Source organism: Coturnix japonica, chromosome 7 (genome assembly GCF_001577835.2).
Source record: "Coturnix japonica isolate 7356 chromosome 7, Coturnix japonica 2.1, whole genome shotgun sequence".
NCBI classification, from domain to species: domain Eukaryota; kingdom Metazoa; phylum Chordata; class Aves; order Galliformes; family Phasianidae; genus Coturnix; species Coturnix japonica.
Window position 1 is genome coordinate 5,730,366 of NC_029522.1, and position 14,440 is coordinate 5,744,805.

Here is a 14,440-nt window from a genome sequence, read left to right on the forward strand (position 1 = left end):
CCAGCTGGAAACCTCAGTGCCTGAGCATCTCAACAAACCCACATCAAGTACAGCCATCTCTGTTGCAAAACTGGCAATCCTTAAGACACCCCATGAGCAGGTTGAGCTGGAACACTAACAGACAAACTTACATGCGACAGTGACAGTCAGCAAAGGTACCACCTCCTTCCAGGGAGCCCAGAGCCAGAGCCCTGCAGCCAGTCATTCCCCTGGGTTGGCAAGACTATCTCAGTGGTCTTTTCCAGCCTTAATGGCTCTTTGATTCTCTATTCCTGAGGGGACTCGAGCAGTCCTTGAAAAGAGCAACTAGCTGTACATATAATCCTTGCGATACACAGAGCGTTAGCATATAATTTACGTTTATGAGACACCGTGAGGTTCAATAAATCATTGTTTTCATTTGTAGAGCATTATTAGAGCAGTGATTTAACTGAGGGAATTCTTCCTCATGGCCCATTGGAGTGAAAGGTTAATGGCATAATGAATTCCTATAAAACAAATAGTAGACTCCCCCCATCCCTCAGCCAGCAGGTGGTAAATTAGCAGGTAATAAAGTGTGTATGTAATCTGCATTCACAGGCCAATAAATAATATTCAGGGGCCAGTTTTACCTGCTCCAGTTGACAGTACATCACAGGGACATACAACTCCACAGCAGTATAGGACAGGTACAGAGAGCAAAGGGAGCCACTGCTGCAACAGCCTGACCCGAGCACTGATATATGTCAGATACCACCAAAAGGGGCGCATCTAAGCAGCACCCATATGTTCCATGTTGTGATGTAACAAAGTACTGATTCTACATGTGGCAAATGCTGCTGCCGTGTGGCATGGCCCCTTTGGCTGGTGACATTTACTTCACTACCCTATTAATACTGGTGGCATTTCAGTCAGGTACCAGAATAAGCTGAGGAAAAAATATCTTAATATGCGCTGAAGGGCAAAGGAAAAAAAGAAACACCACCTAAAATAACATGCTACATCTTGCTCTTCGAAGTGGAGTGTATTATCCAGGTATTCCTACTGATGGGCATTAAATATCCCTTCGATCAGCAAGATAGTACAGTGCATTGATACCCTCCAGTTACAAACAGCAGTGCTTTACTGCAGAGCAGCTCTACCCAAGTGTTGTTTAAAAAGGACTTTTTTTGGTGACTAGTTTTCACCCAAGTCAGTCTCAGCTTAGATACAAAACTCACATACTACAATAGCATAACAGAAGCAGATTTCATATTTAAGCTCATTAACCCCAAAAAAGTGCATTTTTTTAAACTGATTAGAATATACATAAAATACGAACAGATGGAACAACTGTATCTATCAGAGCACACGTACGTTTCCACCTCTGAGCAACACACTACACGAGAAGAACACAATCAAGAAAGCACATTCTTCTCTACTTATGGTAATTGACTGAGGAAATGAAACACTTTCTTGAAGCAGCGGAGCACCTGAAAAGCAAATAACGCTCCCACAGCACTACAATGATATTACAAGCCCCACACCGCTGCTGCATTCTGACAGCACGGCTTAAACGAGGCACGTCCCCCCCGCCCATCGCTCTGCAACAGCTGAACGCTGCTAAGCTGCAGCCGGGGCACGGGGAGAGCACCATGCAGCGCCAGCTCGAGGTGCAGCAAAGAGCTGTGATTGATCCATTGGCTAAACACAGCCCTGCGAAAAGCATAACAAACACGCTGCCTGGCTTTCTGTTTAGATAAAATGATGTGAGAACGGGTTATAAGACTGCAAAAACAGTTTTGCTTTTATCGGGTTTAGTTTTTCTTTATTTTTTTTTTTAAAGGGTGCTTATCACTTCTACATGGCCAGCAGATGACTCAGCACGGGGCTTTCATTCGGTGACAAAAGCTAACCAGCCTCACCGAACCCTCTGCTTTTGCCTTCCGCCCCAAAATAAAGTAATTATTCTGATTGTTCTATGTAAATAGGTAGTTGTGGAGGGGGCACCCATCAGAGCTGCATGTACGTGCAAAAGCAGACTTTGCCTTGGCAGGGTAGCAGCCCTACGGCACTCAGCACATTCCTTTCTACACCTGATCAGTACAGGCGTTGTGCTTCGCCTCATTTTGCTGTGGAGCAGCTTCCACCTGTTTCCAACAACAGAGGAGCATTTTGCAAGGGGAAAAAAAAAAAAGAAAAAAAAACCAAAACAACTAAGACCAAACTAACAACATTTCTCTCCATAGTTGGTAGGCAGTATTTAGACTCCAAACACGCTCCAAAAGACATTTAAAAGCATATTCATCACGGTGCTCAGCAGATACGAAGGTGAGCCTTCTGTTACTGAGCAGCCCTGCATCTGCGGGCATCAAGGCGCCTTGCCCGGGGGGCGATGGAGATGGCGGCTCGTCTACGTGCTTGCCAAATGGCGGCCTGTGCTCTAACGAAGTCACTGGAGCAATGTCGGCTGACTGAAACCCACGTTAAACCAGACCACAGCTTCACAAGAGCCCATTAAGGCCAATTCGCAACTAACATCATCAGGAAAACAAAAACCTAAAGGGCGAAAAGGTGAATAGCAGCTCTGCGTCCATCTGAAGGACAATAAGGCACCAGCAAAACCTACAACACAGTATCATACCGACAGCCGAAGGATCAAAGACGTTAAGTTAAAATGAATTCAAATGCAGAAACGCATTAAGTACAACAAAAGGCTCAAACTGTTCCTCCACGTGCCTACCATTAGCCTGCAGAGCCCTTCGTCCTCCACTCATCCTTCCAGTAGGACAACGCGTTGTATAACAGCCTATTCCAGACCTCACAAACAGAAAATCATCTCTTTCCTCATGAGAAGACGAAAAAAGTTCAGACACCCTCCAAAACACAACAAATGTTTACTGATAATTGTTTCTCATCCTCCTTGACCAACTCACTTATTGATAAGCTTCTGGTATTTATTCTTTTCCTCAGATAAGATAGATCAAAATGGATATAATCTTTTCCTCAGATGTAATATAACAGAATGGATATAATTAAACGTTGGTTCCCTGTTAACACTTCATAGCTCACAGAAGAAAACCACCACTAACAAACACCTTAACAAATCCTGTTATTTTACTCTAGATGCTTATAATTAATGTCAAACATTTGCATCTTGTCCAAAATAAATATTATTCATAGAAAAGGTAATAAGAACAGAAGAAGCCAACCCAAACATAATACTCACCTTGCTGTTCACAAGTCCTGTGCCTCCAGAAGTTCAAGAAAGACTGTGTAGAATGAACTGCCCCCAAGCAGAACTGTAGGAGCCCATGCAAGCAGGTGGGGTTGGCACACAGGTGTTGCTGCACATGGTTATTAAGGCACAAGAACACCTCCCACTGCCCTCCCCCTCCTGGGCCGTTGGCCGTTTTTATCCTTTTGGCCTCAAATGCAGCCAACCTGTGCCTGGAACAATTTTGATCAGGCCCTGAGGGAATTTTCAGCCCAGGTGTACAGCGGTCCCTAACGCAGCACTAGGGCTGAAGCTGCACAGTTCCCCAGCTCATTGGTCTCTCATCATTTCAAACTCTTTGGATCACAATCCCCACACAACCTGCCTGGCCATTCGCATTAATAGCACTCACAATTCATTAAATCTGGAATTCATTAAGTCTGGAAACTGGTTTTAAAACCCATTCTCACCGCTACATCTAAGGACACAGCTGCTATTCAACTCAAGGGCAACATTTCAAAATATCTTACAGGTTTTACTGGGAATTGAATCGAGGATACTGTCATCTATCTGCTGAAACCCCCAATGCAACTAGCAAACAGATCAGTCCCGTTCATTTTTAGGGAAGTATTGATGTTTAAAATCAATATAGTTTGCTTTTAAGTAAGTGTAGCAGCCCTATTGCCCTCAGGAGGGTTTCAGCATATATTTAAGGACAAGATGAAATATTTTCCTGAGTCAGTAATATATATTACGTGCTCTTCTAATTGCAATAATTTGTAAGTATATCTTTTGCACTGTACCATCTATCACCTGTGTTGAATTGCCAATAGCTCCCAGCATTTTTCCACTCTCTGTATGCTCTTATCCCATCAGTGCAGGCTGTGCTGCTGTTTTTTTTCCTCCAAACCAGCCTGACTTTATGATTCTGTTCATTTCACACCTGGCAACACAGAAAATGCAGAGGTAATAGAGGGGAAATCCTCCGGCAATCAGGAAAACGACCAGAACCGCAGCAGTGATGTGTGCTATTTTCTCAAGGAGCAATAAAAAGCATGTGAATTTTCAAGAGAGCTACAAGTCACTGTTTGCTACAGTGGCAAGTCAGCATATGCTCATGTTGTCATTTAATAACATGGAAGATAGCACTCATCATAATCACCAGAGAGCAAAATATCAGAGAGGGAGGTGTTATCATACAAAGGAATTCCATGCAAAATGTGTAACATGTGTCCTGGATGTTGAAATTGGAAGTGGATTTTATACAGAAATACAAAAACAGAAAAGAACCTGTATATACCTATGCACATAAATGCACATTCTCCTCTTAGAGCAAGGAGAACCACAGAGGAGATGAAGAACCAGAATTGAATTTCCCCAAGCTGAGTTTCTGCAAGATATCCAAGAGGAAGTATGAGAACAAACATCCAAAAGACATGTTGGGATGAGGTCAGATGTGAATAAAATCTCAAGCCCTTTTCTTTTAGGAAAGAATAATTCCTAAGACTGAAGGTATGAAGTAAGAAGAACATCACAGCAGTAGGAGTTAGATTCAAATCCTGTTAAATGTTCTACACATCTGGAACAAGTCATCCAGAAATGTGGTGGATGGTCTGTCCATCTCCGGGGACAACCAAGGCCTAGGACTAGATGGCCTTTAAGGGTCCCTTCCAACTCAAGCCACTGTATGGTTCTGTGAAAGACAAAAGAAAAGCAACCAATACTTAGAAGCTCTGCTTCAAAACTATTTTACACACTTCTGGCCCTATTTTACATTCATCTTCCAATCTTCCTTTTTTTCCCCCCAAATGAATTGCACCGCCTGTTTCACCATTAAATTATGCTTCAAAAATCACTGGTGATTTCACGGACAATGATGCCATTTTACATATTCAAGCTAACTTTCCCATTATTTCACTTACTGCTCCAGTAACTACTGGGACTGCAGCGGAATGGGAGCACATCCAGCGGAGTGTAGGTTGAGGAATTGCTTCCCTGTTTGTATGGAAAGCTTCCGTGTAAAATAATATATAAAAAGGTAGTCAAATGCAGATTGGTTATTTAATAAGGCATAAATAATGGAGAAGCATTTAATAAAACTAAACTTCAAGCTAACTGTATTTCCATAAATATTTGATACGTGTTCATTAAGTTGAGAAAATATATTGTTTACATTTCACAACGTGAAATAAATCCATTCCTAAAATCTCCAAATTGGTCACACAGCAGAGTCACATATCATACAAAACCTCTGGGAGAAAATCTCATTATTTTTAGTGGCAACTTGTAAATAACCATTACCCCATTGTTTCCAGTAAAGGCTCGTTTCAAAAACAGCCTTACAAAAAGATAGAGGAAAAAAGAAAGGAAAAATTCAATAACAGGAAATATATGGCATAATAAACGTATGCTGTGTTTTTCAGGGAGGGGCAAGGCAGTAGGGGCCCTGGGGAAAAGGGGAAACAAATGTCATCTTTCTTTTTATGTAATTGTATACCCACGTGCTTTATATAATCAAAATGAATACTTCAATTTGCTACACATTTAGCTGGAGGAAAAGAAGGCATATGGAAGAAAAGCCCCAGGGGCAAATGATCTCACTCACCTGGAAAACAATGTGTGCGTTAATGTAGTAATTTGTTAATTAAAGATTCTAAGATGCCCACCAAAGCCATTTATTTTTGAATTACCACTTCCTAGAGTCAAACAAGATCCCCGGTAAAATGTAATTAGAAACTCTATTTTTCCTCTGTCTCAGTTGTTTCTGAGCACAATCAATTTGACAAGGATCCCCAGAGTTACCTCGGCAGCAGATGGTCTGCATGCTCACCCAATCAGCGCCGCGCACCAAGAACAAAAAAGATAAAACAATTTCACGCCTGTCGCTAGAGCTCCGAGACGCAGTGCTGGATTGAATTATCTTCAGATTAAGTTCCTTATTTGCAGTGGAACACAAAACAGGGACAACTGCCGAAGACAAATAAGTACTCATTTGTAAGACTCCAAACATAGTGCAGTGGTTGTTTTTTTTTAAGGTACATGGAAAATATAGGCAACGTCTCCTTGGCTCTCGATAGCAAAGATGGGAACTTGGCTGTAAGGATTATCTAGAGGCACGTTCATTCCACTGACAGCTTGGGATGCTTTCCATTACAACTATTTGGCAGCCTATTAGGGAACTTATCACTGCTTTTTGAGGGTTTTTTATAAAGTAACAACAATTTTCTGTGCTCCATGTTAATAACTCTAACAATTGTTTTGTTCATTTTAGAAGGAAATGACTCAGATGCTTACATCTAGAAACATAGAATTGTTAAGGTCAGAAAAGACCATTAAGATCATCTAGTCCAACCACCCACCATCACCACCATACCACTAACCATGTCCTTCAGTGCCACATCTACACTTTTCTTGACTAGCTTGCATACAGCAGTGTAAAATGATTAAATAAATATGCTTCAGGTGTGCGTTCATCGGGAAAGGTCCTTATTTCTAAGTCTTTCAAGGGCGCTCCATAGGTTGCTATGGCAGGGCTATGGAGGAACTGTGCTCAAAGAAGCACTGCTTGACTCCAACTCCTGTTGCTGCTGTTGGCTGTGCCACAGGTTTGAATGCTGTGCAGCATTTGGTTTTCTGTTGCCTCTGATGCAGGAACCAAAGGAAAGAAATAAATTAATCTTGCAGCAATATGGAAGAAAGGGTTATTCTATAAGTCTACTCCCAAGAGCAAAATGTACTAGAAAGTTGTGACAAATGTTGTCATTGGACAGTGGGACACTACGTGCTGTGTACGTATGGCCCTGCTTACTCTTGTTGGAGGAATTTGCCCCAAACTGTTGGCAGGTTACAAGTAATTGGAGCAGAGCTTTGTTTTGGCAGGTTGCTAAGAGACACACTAAGTGCCATGGTTGGCTCTCCACAGAAACTTGAAAAATCTGTAAAAAAAAAATCTCATAGTATATATTAAAATTAAGTTTAAGGAATTCTTAAACAAATGCATCAGGGAAGAGCTGTCCTTTTTGGAAATTCTGGAATCAGATGCATGTTATGCATCAGTCAGAGAATGAGCTATGAACACAGATACACCTAAACTTGAACCTACTAAAAACCTGTTTTGTTGTGGTAAGAATTAAAAGGCACAGTAATTGAAGTTTACATAAAAATAACACATGGGCTGGAGGGTGAAGTGCTCTAAACATAGCATGTGTGGCATGGTCAGTCATCAGGACATATGGCAAATAATGCTATTCTCTACACAAAGAAATAGGCATTTTTGGGGAAGAAAAGTGACAATGCAGTAGGAAAACACCATTTGGGATTTAGTTTCAGTCTGGATGCTACTTTCCTTGTTGTCCTTTGTGTCTTCAAAGCTCAGCAAGTCCAATATTCTCCTCCTCTCTTTTGTTACATTTGGCCTCTAGCCTAAATTCAGCTGTTGGTAACTTTTATGGTTGGGGCACTTAGTAGCTTAGAGAAGTGTGTTTCTTTGCAGAGAAGAGGTTCCTTTTGCCTGACTTTCCCGGATACTCAGAAGAACCTTCCTTGACTTTAAAGAAAACCAGTACTTTGTGAACACAAACAAACCTGATGTTTCTCCTACAACAATCAGACGTGGAAGCAATCCCAGAATTCCCCAAATCCACTTGTTTCTCTGCATAAAATGTGCTAAAATTCTTTCCCTTTTTCTCTCATCCCAACTTAGTGGCCTCCTTGATTCCTGTTTTGCTTCAAACTGGGGCTGAATGTTATGAATGTCCTCACCTGTTAAGTTCACACTGACATTAAAAAGAACCCCGAAGCAATTCAGAAGTCCCACATCTAGAGGGCACCTCAAGTTCTGTGCTCACTGTCACTCATCTGGAAAAAAATAATTTATTCTTAATTAATTCAGTTAAAAATAAATTTTAAAAAGGCTCTCCCTGTCCTAATTTTATGAACACTTCATAAGCTGCTAATTATATTAATCTTCATTAGCCTACAGGCCATACCTTGTTTTCACAACAAATTATCTCTCCTATTCTACGTGTTCTCACATCTATCTTATTTTTCCATTGCTTTGTTTTCAGTGTCATTGTGCATCAGCATTGTGTTCTGTGTATTCTGCTGAGCACATGGGGTGCCTTTTCCAGCCTGGACAATTTTTCCTAAGTCTGCTCTGACCAGAGTAAATACATTTAGTGAAGTATCCAAATAATATAACAGGCTAATGTAATTAACTTCTGCCCATTATTTTGTAAGCCACCAGCATCCCACAGTCAGTCATTGGTTAACTAATAATAGTTGCATCATTTACTGAGTACATAGTTCCCTGACTTCAAAATGCTACTAATGTGAATTTCTTTCTTCTCATCACCAATAAATAATATTAAATTTGCTCATAGGATCCAGAAGCAAAATAGTAGCATATTGTCTTGAACTATGTAATACCACAAAAGATTGCTTAATATACTAAGACTACATAAATTAACTAATGCATACAAGAAAATTCAAAAAGAAACTATATAAGGAGTGCTTTAATCACTTATTCTTATATAGCCATTCATTCCAAATTACAGCTGATTCTATTGGCTGTAATTGCTTTCTGTTTGTTCTTTTTCTCTTTTCACTACTGGTTCTGGAGCCACATTTGTTCTAATAAGTATCAGAAATACAGCCAGATCTATCACTCTTATTTGGCCACCACGCTTTCTACGTAGGTCAAAGTTTGATCTATGGAGTCTAGAGACATGTCAGTTGAGAACAGTCAGTATATGATAGCTTTCCCATCTTGTTTCTCTTAAATCTCTGTCTAGTACAATGCATATTATTTTGAAATATATTTTGCCCCTATCTGCTTTTATCAGATAGTGATGAGGGTAGTGATGACTTGAGAATGCAAATTTACTGCTTTTGTTGCTGAGCAAAGACCTTGTGGAAGTCCTTGCATTTCAGGTTTCGTTCAGGGAATAAACTCACCATCTGCTGTATTATTTGCTTCCTAAAGTTGCCAGCTCATGCCAATGTAAATTAATTTCTTATTAGCTTGCATTATCATCAGTATTTTCCTCTGCTGTGTTCTGGGCTCTTTCCGTTTCACAAAGTAGTCAAGACTTTGCAGTAATGCGGAATCGATCAAAACTATGATGCTATGGGAAGGGTACTTAGAAAATAAAAGGCTGGAGAGGCTCTCACGTTCTCATAGCTATTCAGTCACTTCACCACTTCACATTGTTTTGAGGAACAAAGAGGAAACTGCTGTAGAAAAACAGCAGATAGAGTTAATGGATTTTCTTACAAGCTGCATGTTCTCCTGACAAGGAGCTTGCAGACCACTGCTACAAAGGCCTACAAATAATTCAGATCTATGCTGCCAGGTCAGCAATCTTTGCTTTGGTTTTGTGTTGCAGAGCAATATTTGCAAGTTTAGGCAAAAGTCTAATTGTAGTATTAGAGTACAATTATAAACCAGAAAAAAATTCTGGTTCTAGAATATTGAGGTACGTGCAAACTAAAAATACAAAAGAAAAAAAAGAAAAAAGAAAAAAAAAAAAAGAAAAAAAAGAAAAAAGAAAAAAAAAAAAAGAAGAAGAAAATAGAAAGAGAACATACTACTTGTCTAAGATGCATTCTTTCATTCCTTCTCCTAAGCGGGTTATCAATGGGAAATGCACCTGCATTAAAAAACTTCTATTTCTACACAGAAATATATTTAGAGGAAAATCTTAATGAAAAGAACAGAGCAGGCTAAGAGAGTTTACGAGCAGAAATATTTAGGTGTACATTTTAAGGCTACAAACTGTATTTTTACTGACAGCATGGTCTGTAAATGATGGCTGCCAAGTAAGGAAGATAATCTCATGGGACCAGAAGAATGACTTGAAGCTTTTGATGCTGAAGCAGAATCCAGAACAGTCCTGCCACTGTAACTGAAAAGTACCCTAAATGACAATGGCTGCTCCATAAGAAATAGCTCCCATTTTATTCCACTGCCCCATGACTTCAGAGGTGGATGTTGGTGGTATGGCAGTAGAGACTGAACCTTCCCACCCATACCCCATCGTAATTTGTTGCTCTGTGACAGATGGTGGCAGAGGGGTAGTCTGACAAAATAGCATCCAACATGAAATTACACATGAAACAAAACTGTGTCATGGAATTCCTCCATATGGAAAAAATAGCACCCATTGACATTCATCAACACTTGCTGAATGCTTACAGGGACCAAGCAGCGGATGCAAGCACAGTGAAGGCTGGCGGTGCACTCAAACAGTGGTGACAGCAACATGAAAGACAAGCTACGTTTCAGACAGCCACGCTCAGCTATCACACCACAAAATGAAGAGAATCCCGACTGAAAAATCATGAAGTTTGCACCAGCTAGGTCCCACAAATGCTCACAAAGGAACAGAAAGAACACTATATGCATGTTTGTCAGGACCAAGTGAACCAATAGGAGGCTGAAGGTGACAGTTGAATCACATAACTACTAGTGAGGAGACATGGTATCAATACTAAGAGCCACAGTAAAAACAGCAGTCCATGGAGTGGCAACATGTGAGTTCCTCATTGAAGATGAAGTTCAAGATGCAGCCCTCAGCAAGCAGGTAGAAGTGATGTGCACTGTTTTTTTGGATAGGAAAGGCATGGTCCTTCTGGATTTGCTGGAACCCAGGAAGTCATCATCTCTGACTGCTACACTGCAACACTGACTGAGCTGAAGGCTTGAACTTCCAGAGTCAGGCTAGAGAAGATGACAACCTTTTCTTGTAACACAATAATGCCAGTCCCCATACCAATGTGAAGACTGTGGAACACACTGCCGGTCTTCCTACCACGTCTACATTATCGTCTGGATTTGGTGCCTTTTGACTTACATCTGTTCAAGCCAATAAAAGATGGAGGTTCCGGTACCATTTTCCTAGCAACAATGCCATCATAACAGCTATGAAACAGTGAATCTTATCCACAGTACAGATTTTAGCAATGCAGCAAGTAGGCTCTTCTTCATTGCTGATAAAAATGGAAAGCTAATGGTGGTGACAATGCTGAATAGGAGTGTTTTGTAGTTGAGAATTTTCTCTATCAAATAGTGTTGTACTCTTTGTTTTAGTTTCCATGGAAATAAATAGGAGGCATTACTTTCAGAGTAACCTACCTACTCTGGATTTGAAGAATTAAGATTTACAAAATATTTAATGCAGTCTGCGTTGATAAAAAATGACACCAAAATTATAGATAAAAGTAGCAATACCCTTACTACTACCTACAGATGAAACATTTCACTTCTTGTAGCAAATGAGCAAATAGGATGACTATGATTTGTTACAAAAAAATCAACCATTGATGAAATCTATATAGATTAGACAATGTCAGTTGTCAGAACAGCATATAACCTGTATTATAAGGAAAGCATAAATAAAAAATGTGATCTGCCTCAACAACGCACCCAAGTCTGAATCAAGTTACTGATCTCTAGGGAGAGAAGGAAGATTTCCTTTCACAAGTTGGAAGAGGAAAGTAAGCGTCATTTGCTAAGGCCAAGGTGCTCAGTGGCTGAAGTGTCCCTCTGTCACAGAGCTCTACGGTTATCTCAGTGAGTGTAGCAAAATCTGAAAGAACTTATTACACTGAACTCATTCAGTTTTCAAGCTCTAAAAGGAAAAATAGCACTAATCACTGAAGAGGGACTAAAATGTAGTGGGATTGTAGCATCTCGGTAGCATTTCTAGTAAGGAGTCACCTGCACAGCTACCAAGTTCACTGGAGCCCCTGGAGAGAAGCCTGTGGGGTGCACTTGGTCTGGACTCATCCTGGCCTTCCTGGTCTTTATTTTGCTATAAAAGCATAAATGTTTATAAAATGTACAGCATAGCTATAGCTTTGTACAGACAGTAGTAACAAGCTGTGGTTCTGTGTAGAGTGAAATAGTGATGCTTCTAATGCAATGACATAGCATGAAGAAACACAGGCCTGGTGCAATGGCTAAAGCCTTGAACAGGGACATGGAATACAGACAGGACAACAGGCAGAGTCGGACAGGAAGTCTTGCAGCACACCAGAAACATTTTTAGGGCTGAGAAAATGTATCTAACTGCTCCATGTACAGAAGCTTTGGCGGTCACACAGACTTACAGACCAATGAAGAAAAAGTAAAGTGTAAAAGCTGTTAGTAGATACCCAAAAGAGATCCTAAGTAACCCCCAGGATGAGGAGAAAGGAAGCATCAATACCAACTTTATATTGCTCCTACTGCAGGGGGTGGCAGCAAGGAACACATGTATAATAAATTGAACTGTATTGTTATTACTGAGCCTTAATGTAACGATGCTCTTTTCATAGCCCCCCCTCCCTCCCCCCCTTTTTTTTCCTCCATCCTGTAATTGTTAAACCTGAACTAATAGCAGTAACAATTATATGACTAAGATTTCAATTAACATCACCATAAACTCTTAGTTTTACATGTTACGGGCATGTCTTTTTCTTTTTTCTCCCATAACAGAACTTTGAGTGTAACAAAGCACCTTTTAAAACATATTACAAGAAGCATTGTCTCCACATGGAGGTATCTTCACCAGATTCATACCCGTTCAGCCCAGGGTTCTCACTCTCCTTGAATCATCACTGTCTTTAATGGGAGTGCCATGCACACACTGAACTACTGCTGCTCTTTAGGGTGGCAACTAGCACAGAGGTAATCCGGATCATTGATTTTCCATGAATGAATAACAAGCTCCTGATCAATATCTTCCATTTCATCAAACATGAAGTCATCAGTGCACACAGATATGTTATGAATACCCAAGGAGCCATGGGTTTATTCCTATTATCTCAAAGGACCAAGACATCAAAAAACCCCTCTAAACTACATGAAATACCACACTGGCTAAAGGAAGAACCTCTCAGGGAACATCAGCAAGCCTGAAGGTGGGGTAAGATGGAATGATACAAAGATAGTAACAAAGATGGTAACAGATATTCAAAAGGTTATTTATGAGGAAAAACTCACCAATACAGACACCTTCACTGGGAAATGCTGAGGCAATCTTCACCAGAGAGCAGTCTCCAAGAGATGCTGCCTAAGTGGTGGTCAGCCCTTAAATGGGGTCTAGAGGAGGTGGAGTCAAGCTCTACCCCCTCCAGGAGCACAGCTAAATTACTCTCACCTGTGCTCCCACAGCTGACCCAACACTTGCCTCAGTTGATTAATCAGAGGTTCAGGCTGTGATTACCAATTTCCCATACAGGTGGCATTAAATCATCTTTGATGTGAGAACATTATTACACATTTTTCAAATAAACTCGCTGTATGAAAGTTTAAGACAGACTCCTGCAGTACTTGTGAAGTAGCCCTCTCTTTGACATATGTTTTGATTTCCCCCTTGTACCTCATGTCTGATGTCACGAAAGTTGCCATTATGTGTAGTCACCTGTCATTCTTCTGCTTCACAATTTCACAAATGACTATTGTGCCCGTGATATAAGGTGAAGGAAAATTCAAATAGAATTGCATAAAGCCTTTCTTCATTTGTGACATAATCTGGGATTTGAATGCCACCCACAAAACTTGGATCTGAATTGCTGAAGGTTTGTTTTGACAGATCCTAATGGAGATGATGACTTATTTCTGCCTCCAAGCTTGAGATTCATCACGGACCCCTGAAAAATACCACTCCAGCTAGGGCTGACTTTTAGCCATGAACCCCTGCCAAAATCAGTGGGATCTGTATTCTACTCAAGCCAGTGTGTTGGCCATAGCTCCACCTGACACTTGAAAGCCTCTAATGATTAACAGTCCACTCTCTCTCTGATTTTTTTACTTAATAAAATGTTTTTAGTCATCAGGTTGTCTTCTCCCACTGAAATCCAATGAAAGCTTTCAGTTTTATCAGCTGGAACTGTTGAGAAAGTTTTCCATTAGGGCAAAGATGATGGCAACATAGTGAAGTCTGGCTTTCCTCACGTGTTTTCAGAAGTTTGCGTTGAAGAATACTCACTGGTTCATTAATATAAATACTGAATAATAAGTAATATACATGAAATACTTAGCAAATATAATAATTCATTTGAAATATATGTATTCCATTATGTTCAAGTAAATATATATTCCAAAATCCAGGAGCATTATTTTAACCATGACAAATTTAAGCAGATGAAGGATGTAACAGCTGCAGTACATTGCAATTCACCTCACAATGTATTTTATGACCTAATTTTTAAAACGTTAAAGAAAAAAAACACTTAATAGCAATTTACTCTATTCAAATATTGTAAAGAAGATCGAACATA

The 14,440-nt window shown here is 40.2% G+C and overlaps 1 long non-coding RNA gene across 1 annotated transcript; it reads right to left on the reverse strand.

The window, feature by feature from the left end:
* Window positions 1-945: 945 nt before the first annotated feature.
* On the reverse strand, window positions 946-13,200 carry LOC107316445. The gene is made up of 3 exons (XR_001556350.2): window positions 13,161-13,200; window positions 5,978-6,142; window positions 946-4,868 (listed from the first exon to the last, which is right to left on the reverse strand). It is a non-coding gene; the product is annotated as an uncharacterized LOC107316445 (long non-coding RNA).
* Between the last annotated feature and the right edge of the window lie 1,240 nt (window positions 13,201-14,440).